Genomic DNA, 9,474 nt, shown 5'->3' with positions numbered 1-9,474 from the left:
CCTGTGGGCACTTACAATAAAATTTGTAGTGGGGCCTGGATCCCGTGGCTTCAGTTCAGCCTGTGTCCGACCTTACACACTCTTGGTGACGGGCCTACCACCCCTCCTTGGTCCTGCCACATTGAATTGCCTCCAAGTCCAAAAGGAATTTACAGACTATTACTTGTGATGATCGTTTGCCAGAAAACGAGTGGTTAAAGAATTATTGTTTCGTTAGCTACCAGCCAGAAGTCACAGAGGTTCACCAACACCATCTTAAAGCAGAACAAAAGAAACCAAATTGTGCAAATACAAAAAGAATATTAATAATAATAGATAAATAAGTAATAAATAATATTGAGAACAGGATTTCCAGAGTCCTTGAAAGTATGTCCAGAGGTTATGAAACTAGGTGGGACCTCATTGTTGAATAGAGGGAAGTTATCCAGTCTGGTTCAGGAGCTTGATGTTTGTCGGGTTATAACTGTTTCCAAATCTGATGGTGTGGGACCTGAGGCTCCTGTACCTCCTTTTTGATGGCAGCAGCAGGAAGAGTGTCTGGCCTGGATGCTGGTTGTTGCTTTCCTGCAATAGTGCTCCTTGTAGATGTGCTCAGTGATGGCAAGGGCTTCACCTGTGGTGGGCTGTGGACTCAGTGTAGGTTTTTCTCTTCGTGGACATTGATGTTTCTCTACCAGGCTGTGATGCAACCACTCAGTATACCCTCCTCTATGCATCTCCAGAAATTCGTCAAAGTTTGGTATGGCATTCAAAATCTTCTTAAACTTCTAAGAAAGTAGAGGAGCCACCTTTGTAATGGAACTTGCATGCTGGACCTCAGACAGATCCTCTGAAATAATAATGCCAAGGATTTTAAAGTTGCTGACGCTTTCCTCCTCCGATCCCCTGATGAGTACTGGCTCATGGACCTCTGGTTTCCTCTTCCCGAAGTGAATGATTAGTCTTGCTGAGATTCAGTGAGGGGTTGTTCTTGAGGCACCACCACTCAGCCAATATTCAATTTCCCCCTTATATCCTGCTTCCTCAGCAGCTTTGATTCGGCCAACAACAGTGGTGCAGCCAACACACTTGGATAGTGCATTGGAGCTGTGCTTAAGTACGCTGCAGCAAGTGTGAAGTGAGGAGAGCCGGGTTGTGGGGTACCTGTGCTGATGGAGATTGTGGAGGACTGCGCCTACAGCTCTGGCAGTGAAGAGGAATCGAAATGCTAGACAACTGGAAGCTCAGAATGGCCATTGTGATCCGGTGGGTAGCAGCCCCTTTAAGACCTGCCTACTCGGAGGGTCGACCCTCACAGCAGGGTCCTAGGAGCCGGCGGCGTGCGCATGCGCATGCGCTCCCGTAGGGGCGGGGCCATGGTGGCGACGGCACATGCGCGGTGCAGGGCCGCGGCGGGGCCGGTGTTGACAGTGGCGGCCGACAGGCGAATGACGTCGCGGCGCGGCTGCGGGCCCTGAGCGGCGGGCCGGGCTTCTCGCTATCGCTCGGCGGCCCCTCCCGCAGCGCCCAGGTGAGCTCAGCGACACCTCAGGGTGTGGAGGGAGATGGGTGGGGGCGGAGGACCGGGCTGGCGAAGCCGTGCGCCCCCGAGGAGACTGATCCCAGGCGCCGTGATTGTGGCGGAAGACACGAGAAAGAGTGCTTGTCCCCGATGATTCTTATTCTCTCCCCCCCCCCCCCACCGCCCCCGGAAAGGACGAGGCCGCCGACGGCCCTCGGTAACGGGGACCGGCTGTGGAGTTAAAGTGCCGGGCCCGGCGGCCCTGGGCCCTCGCCGCGCACGCGCACTGTTGGCCGGGACTGCAGCCCTCTCGTTACAAATGTTCGGTAACTCTGGCAAAGTGTAAGCAAACGGAGTCCGCTGCATTACGGCCTCCGCCACTTTATGCAGCTTGGGGGAAATAACGTGCCTGCGCCGCCCCACAACGGTGCGCAAAGCTCTGCAATCCCCACCTTTGTTTTTTTCGTAGATAAAACAACCAGTCGTGCTTTACCTTATCTTTCGATTGCTAATAGTATTAATCGTTAGCAGTTAAAAACAAAATTAACTTTTCCCTGTGCAACTGAATTGCGTCCATTGCATTAATCATCACTCTACTGCAAATATGGTCAGTAATTTAACATTGGATTGTACTGTGTCCAGTGCTGTGCCTGTTGTATAATTTTTAAAATATATTTAATTGTAAGTAATAGCAAAAGCAACCACCGTGCAACGAAGGTGTCCAACGCGGTATTTGTTCGTGATACTTTTTTAAAATTTGAAAATGCCGTCGATTAATTTACATGAATCCAAATTGCACGGACACTGTGTTTCCCAGTGCTATGAACTCGATCGTTTTATGTTCATTATTTACGATGCATTAACTTAAATGTCGGTGTTTATTTTGTATATCGGTTGTATATGGGACATATAATCAATCTATGTATATAAGCTATCTTGCGTATTTATATTGATTATTATTATTATTTTTCTTGTTTTATTGTGTTTTTCTGTGCTAATAAGATCGGAAGTAGTAATTATATTGTTCGCCTTTACTTGTGTACTGGCCATAACATTAAACAATCTTGAATGTGTTGTAGTTTTAGGACTACAGGTTCCAGAATCCTTTGCTGCCATGTACAGAGGCAGGAACTGTATATTTTAACGAGGAATTCATCGGGGTCGCTTGGTCCTTCGCTGTCTTGATCATTTGGAGCTTGTTTTCTGTTTACACAAACCTTCCGTTCTGAATTGTATGTAAACAACGCGTTTTTATTTTAAGATATTTTTTGTTCTGCACCACTGTTTTGTTTCCTCGACTGCTTTCTATTGGCTAACAGTGACGTAAGGGGTCAGTATTTGATACCTCTCCGATTTAGTATTAGTGATTATCATTTACACCAAAACACAACTAGTTATTCATAATCTGGATTAGTTGACGATGTATTAAATTTGTAACTTAAATGTTGCAGTTGAGGAGTTTAGAAGCAAAAGAGGTTTTGTTTTCCCCGATGATGCGGGTGTTGAGAAATCAGAGCTTTACACGATCAGTATGAAGTGCAACGTGAGGGTGTAGTCTTGTCTCTTAGTCATTAGTTGTTTGATTAAGATTATGGGTTTGAAAATGGCTTGGATTATCAACAAATAAATGTACTCTGACTGGACTGTCAAGACAATGTTATCTTAACCATACATTTTGAAAATAGCTATGTGTTCAATATAATAGTTATGGGATATGTGGGGGGAAGGGTTAGGTTGATGGTCGAGTAGTTTCATGTTAGCACAACATTGTGGGCCAAAGGGCCTGTGTTGTGCTGTTTAAAATGTGAGAATTCTCAAAACTTATTTCTGTATGATATTTAAGTTACTATTGTTTGGCATCTGAGATTGGGTCTCTTACATTGACATTTATAGTTCAGTTTTAGTTAAAGGTCATTGACTTGAATAGTTGACTTTCTGCTCCATAGATGCTGCCTGACCCATTGAATATTGTGTTATTTCCAGCTTTGCAGTATTTCACTCTGTTCCTGACTTGTTGTCTGAAGTTTGTGGATGATGTAAAGATAGTTGAAGGGGCAGGTAGTGTTGAGGGTGTAGAAGGACTTAAAAATATTAGGAGAATGGGCAAAGAAATGGTGGAATGAATACAGTGTCGGCAAGTGTATGGCCGTGCACTTTGGTGAAAAGAATATAGGTGTAGACTAATTTCCAGATGGTAAGCAAGTTAAGAAATCAGAGGTGCAAAGGGACTTGGGAGTCCTCATGCAGGGTCCTCCAAAAGTTAACTTACAGGTTGAGTTGGTGGTAGGGAAGGAAAATGCAGTGTTAACATTTATTTCCAAAGGACTAGAATATAAACATGAGGATCTAATGCTGAGACTTGAAAAGGCATAGGTCAGACTATATTAGTATTGTGAGCAGTTTTAGGCCCCTTACCTAAGAAAGAATGTGCTGTCATTGAAGAGGATCCAGAGGAGATTCGTGGGAATAACTGTTTCATTCACAGGATAAGTGTATGAGGAGTTTCTGATGGCTCTGGGCCAGTGCTTGCTGCGGTTTAGAAGAATGAGGGGGATCTCATTGAATCCTGTTGAATATTGAAAGGCTTAGAGTGGAGATGGAGAGGATATTTCTATTAGTGGGAGAGTCTAGGACCACAGGGAACAACCTCAGAATAGAAGGTCATCCATTTAGAACAGAGATGAGGAATTTCTTTAGCCATAGAATAGTGAATTTGTGAATTCATTGGCATAGATGGCTGTGGAGGCCAAGTTATTGGGTATATTTAAACAGAGGTTGATGGGTTCTTGATTAGTAAGGGTGTCAAATGTTTGGGGGAGAAGACGAGAATGAAGTAGAAGGAAAATAAATCAGATGTGACGGACTCAGTAGGCTGAATGGTCTTTACAATGGGAAGTGTGTAGCTTCCGAATGAAAATTATACTTAATCAAAAACCTATTTCAAGTACATGGGTTTGTTGAGTTGTTTAGAGAATTTGTGGAATTTCAATCCTTTTAAAATTGACTAGTATAAATCAGAATCAGGTTTATTATCATTGATGTGTCATGATATTTGATGATTTGTGGCAGCAGTACAGTGCAATAAGAAAATTACTGTAAGGTACCAAAATAAATGGTGCATTTTTAAATATAGAAATAATATAATGGCATTCATTGACTATTTAAAAATCTGATGACGGAAGGAAAGTAGCTGTTCCAAAAATATTGAGTGTAGGCCTTCCCTGGTGGTATTAATGTGAATAGGGCATGCTCCCGGATGGTGAGGGCCTTTAATGATGAATGCCAGCTTCTTGAAGCACAGCCTCTTGAGGATGTTTTCAGTGGTGGGGAAGCTACTGCCTGTGATGGAGCTGGCTGTGTTGCAGCCCTTGTTACAGCCTTTGGCAATCCCGTACATTGGAGTCTCCATACCAGGCTATGATGCACCCACTCAGAAGGATCTCCTTTGTACGTTTATAGAAATTTGTAAGAGTCTTTGATATACTAAATCTCTTCATACTCCTAATGAAGTAGAGCTACTGGTGTGTCATTGTGATTGCATCAGTATGTTAGATCCTCTGAGATGTTGATGCCTATGAACTTGAAAGCTGCTCACCCTTCCACTGCTGACCCCTCGATGAGGACTGCTATGTTTTCTGCTGACCTCCCCTTCCTAAGTTGACAATCAGTTCCTTGGGCTTGCTGTCGTTGATTGAGAAGTTGTTGCAGCACCACTCTGCCAGCTGATCTATCCCACTCGTGTATGTCTTAGTTTGACTAGTTTAGTTTAATGAATTTTTAGCAAGAATGTGCCCATTTAAGTATCTTTCTTCACATTTTTTTTCTCTTGTCAAAAACAAGGAAGGAGTATTGCTGGGGTGGAATAAGTGAAATTAAATTTAGATGAAAAGCCTTTAATTTTGAACCCCAGTGCCGAGACAAGGATTATAATCATGACTCTTATTAGACCTGTTACACTACTTCTGTGCTTTATTAGGGGTGTAATATATGTTTCTGTGATTGCTCTATTTGTATTATTTTGGTAATAGCAGTTTTCATTGTCTGTGGCAAGGTATCATTCCGGTTAGCGTAGTGCTATTGCAGCACCGGTGATCGAGGTTCAATTCCCACTGCTGTCTGTAAGCAGTTTATATATTCTCCCCATGACCATGTGGGTTTCCTCTGAGTGCTCTAGTTTCCTCCCACAGTCCAAAGACATGTAATTTAGGGTTAGTAAGCTGTGGGCATGCTCTGTTGGCGCCAGAAATGTGGCAACGCTTGTGGACTGCCCCCAACACAGCCTTAGATTATATTGGCCATTAACGCAACCAGTGCATTTCACTGTATGTTTTGATATATATGTGACAACTAAAGCTAATCTTTAAATATCTTTTCTGTATGTGGAAAATATGCTATAAAATGTTTACTGGTAAAATTAAGGACAGTGTACTTGAGCTTGGGGATTGTAGAATGGCATATTATCCTTGCTTATTAATACAGCTATGATACTTATCGAGATGTTATCTTGTGCGTTGGGAGTGCATGTTATTTAGACCTAAAACAATAGGAGATATTTTTAACCATTTCGGTATTTCGAATTCCAGAAATTTCAACCTTCATAGAAGTCACTTTGCATCTAGAAGAACGTTGTTTCATTTGTTGAACGCTGTGCTTAACATCGCCATTATCAGCGCTATTTTGCAGTTGAAGATGTGAGTTGCATGCACAGTTTACAAGCTAGTACGTAATGCCAAATTTGAAGAATATTTTCAGATATTTATTAATAATTGTTTGTGGTTTTATTTATTTAGATAATACAGTGTGGATCAGGCCCTACTGGCCAGATGAGCTGTGTCACCCTGTAACCTACTGATTTAGCCCTAGCCTAATCACAGGACAATATAAATGACCAGTTAACTTACTAACTGGTATGGCTTTAGAATGTGGGAGGAAACTGGAGCACCTGGAGGAAACCCACAATCACTCAGGAAGGAACGTACAAACAGAAGACGTGGGATTTGAATTCAGAACTCTGCCCTAGCGTTACGGTCCCAATTTGGTCAGTTCATTTTCATTGCATTTTGCGTGGTTAACTCTGCTTATTTCAATATAAAACTTGGGTTTAACAGTAACTTGAGATTACTGTTTTTTTTAGTTCCTCTTGAATTGCTATTGAGGTGGTAGTGGTGTGACATTTTGATGTGTGGTGAAGATCCCTTTCCATGTTAGCTGAAGTAATTAGACCAAGTGCTGGTGTTAGGTGACCTAGAGGACAACACCTTGTATCCAAAGCTGATGGTGTGTTTTCCATTTGCCTTGGATTTGTGGGTAGAGATTGCAGTCTGGGACATGCTATTACAGAAATCTTGGCATTGAACTGTAGCGCATTGATGTTGGAGGGAATAACTATTTATGGCTTTTGTTTCCTGGATAATGTTACACTCGTGTGCTTTGTAGCTAGTGGAAAGTTTTTATGGAGTCGGCAGGTGGTCAATGTCAGTTCTCTAGTTTTGGTCCCTGGTATTTCCACTATTTTTGATGGTAGAGAATTTGATAATCCAAGTGAATATTAAGGGGGAAAAGATAGCAACATTTTTGGGATGCATGTATCTCGGAGTATCTAATCTGGGCCAAGTGCATTGATGCAACCACATAGAAGGAATCCCAGTGTCTCTACTTTGTTAAGAGTATGTCACCAAAGACTCCATTGAATTTCTATCAGTGGAGGCTATTCTGAATGTATCACAGCCTGGTATGGATGCTCCAGTGTCCAGGATCTTGAAAAGCTGCAGAGCATTGTGGATTCAGCTCCTTTATGGACACGCCTCTCCCACCACTGGGGTCATCTTCAGGTGGTGCTACAGGAAGGCACCATCTATCGCTAAAGAGCCTTACCATCTAGGGCATGCCTTCTTCTCTTTACAACCTTCGGGAAAAGGTGCAGAAGCCTGAAGACCCACAACCAATGTTTTAGGAACAACTCGTTCCCCCCGCCATCAGATTTCTGAACGGTCTTTGAACACTTATTTATAATTCCTTTTTTTTGCATTATTTATTTCCTAATTTATAGTAATTGTTATGTCTTTGCATTGTACTGTTGCTGCAAAACAAAAAAAACATGCTATATACTGTAAGTCACTGATAATAAACTTGATTCTGATGCCCAAGTCTTGTAACAAATTGTATAGACGTTTCATTATTTGAGAACCTGTGGTAGAATTGAACACCTTGATTGAGACGGGACAAACTGAACAAGACTTGATGCAGGGTATTGACCCAAAACATCAACAGTTTTCTTCCTCCTGCTGATGCTGCTCAACCCACTGGGTTCCTCCAGCAGATTGTGTTGCTCCAGATTCCAGCTCTGGCAGATTCTTGGTCAATAATTGGTGGAACCAAAGGAATGGGTTTGCTAACAGTATGAAGCTGGATCATTGGGGTAAAATATGGTTCTGCTTCTGATGGTTTGTAGTGCCTCATGGATATAAGAACATAAGACATTGGAGCAAAATTGCTCCAATTTTGAGTCATTGAGTCTGCTCTGCCATTCCATCATGGCTGATTTATTATCCCTCTAAACACTATTCTCCTGCCTTCTGCCTGTAATCTTTGACACTCTGAATAGTCAAGAACCTATCAATCTCTGTTTTAAATATACTCAATGATGGGGAGTCAGAATTTGAGGTTGTATATTTTGTATTTTTCTCTGATATTAAATGGAACCATTGAACCATTGACTTGGCCTGCATAGCTGTCTGTGGCAATGAATTCTACAGATTCACCACCCTCTAGCCAAAGAAATTCCTCCTCATCTATTGTAAAGGGACGACGTCTCTCTGTTTTGAGGCTGTACACTTTGGTGCTAGATTCCCCCACTATAGAAAACATCCTTTCCATGTCCTCTGTATCTAAGCATTTCAGTATTAGGTTAGGAGTTACAATTCATGCCCAGATTTTCCCCAGTGTATTATTTTTGTGGGGTGGAGACTAGTATTGGTATGACTGTTATGATTTTTAAAATAAATCTCTGTTACTTTTGCCATGTTTTCATGAGAGATAAACACAAGTAAAGAAAACTACTGGAAAATAATTCCAGGGAGTGTTCAAATCAAGTAAAACTGGTTTATCTATTTTGAATTAACTTCTGAAGGTTCATGATGAATAATGTTGAAGGTAATTTTGCAATACCGCTTTTCTTTGTGGTTGAATTGGGTCAGGTCATTTCCATTGTATTTGTGTGGTTAACCCTGCATATTTCAACATAAAAGTTGGGTTATTTTTATTTTGTTTTGTTTTGGCATGTAGAAGTCAATATGCATGAATGCTGTTTTATATTCCTCTATTACCAAGTTTTAGGGCAGTAACCTTGACATTTCTTTGTAAATTGACAATTGTAGTCTGACTCATTTGTTTTTGGAATTGCTAATTGAAACAGGGTGAACCAGGCAGTCTTGTCTGCCTTTTCCCCAGAGACCTTCGAATGTCCATCTGTACTAATCCCATTTAGCAGTATGTGTTTTGTGGTCACCTGGACATTGTTGATGTAAGTGCTTGGTTTGATTGAATGAGAGTCTGTGTCTCCACCAACCCTCTGGCTGTTCTATCTCAAACTCTGAGTGAGAAAAAGAAACACATACAAAATGCTGGAGGAACTCAGCAGGCCAGGCAGCATCTATGAAAAAGAGTAAACAGTCCACATTTCTGGCCGAGACCTTTTTTCAGGACTCCTGGTTTGCTGAGATCCTCTAGCATTTTGTGTGTGTGTTTTGCTTTGGATTTCCAGCATCTGCGGATTTTCTCGTCTGAGTGAGAAAGCTCTTACCTCAATCCTCTGTAAACTTGCCCCTTATAAACATGTGTCCTCTGGTTGCCACTCCAGAGAGCTAGGCTGATTATCAGTGCTATTCAGCATTGAGTGTGCTGCTAGAGATTCTGACTTCTGGATGAGCTGGTAAATCCAAGTTTAACCCTTCCAACAGATATACGGAGAGTAA

General features: G+C 42.0%; 1 protein-coding gene across 1 annotated transcript in view; it reads left to right on the top strand.

The window, feature by feature from the left end:
* Positions 1-1,371: 1,371 nt before the first annotated feature.
* The window catches only part of LOC132407441 (rab GTPase-activating protein 1), a 243,889-nt gene continuing 235,786 nt past the window's right edge, over positions 1,372-9,474 (top strand). Inside the window, exon 1 of the mRNA XM_059993944.1 lies at positions 1,372-1,510. The gene's annotated coding sequence lies outside the window, so the exon portion shown is untranslated. The remainder of the gene's footprint in view (positions 1,511-9,474) is intronic.

The sequence above is a fragment of the Hypanus sabinus genome, chromosome 18, assembly GCF_030144855.1.
Source record: "Hypanus sabinus isolate sHypSab1 chromosome 18, sHypSab1.hap1, whole genome shotgun sequence".
Lineage (NCBI taxonomy): Eukaryota > Metazoa > Chordata > Chondrichthyes > Myliobatiformes > Dasyatidae > Hypanus > Hypanus sabinus.
The sequence above is the reverse complement of the archived record's forward strand: the minus strand, read 5'-3'. Positions and strand labels throughout refer to the sequence as shown.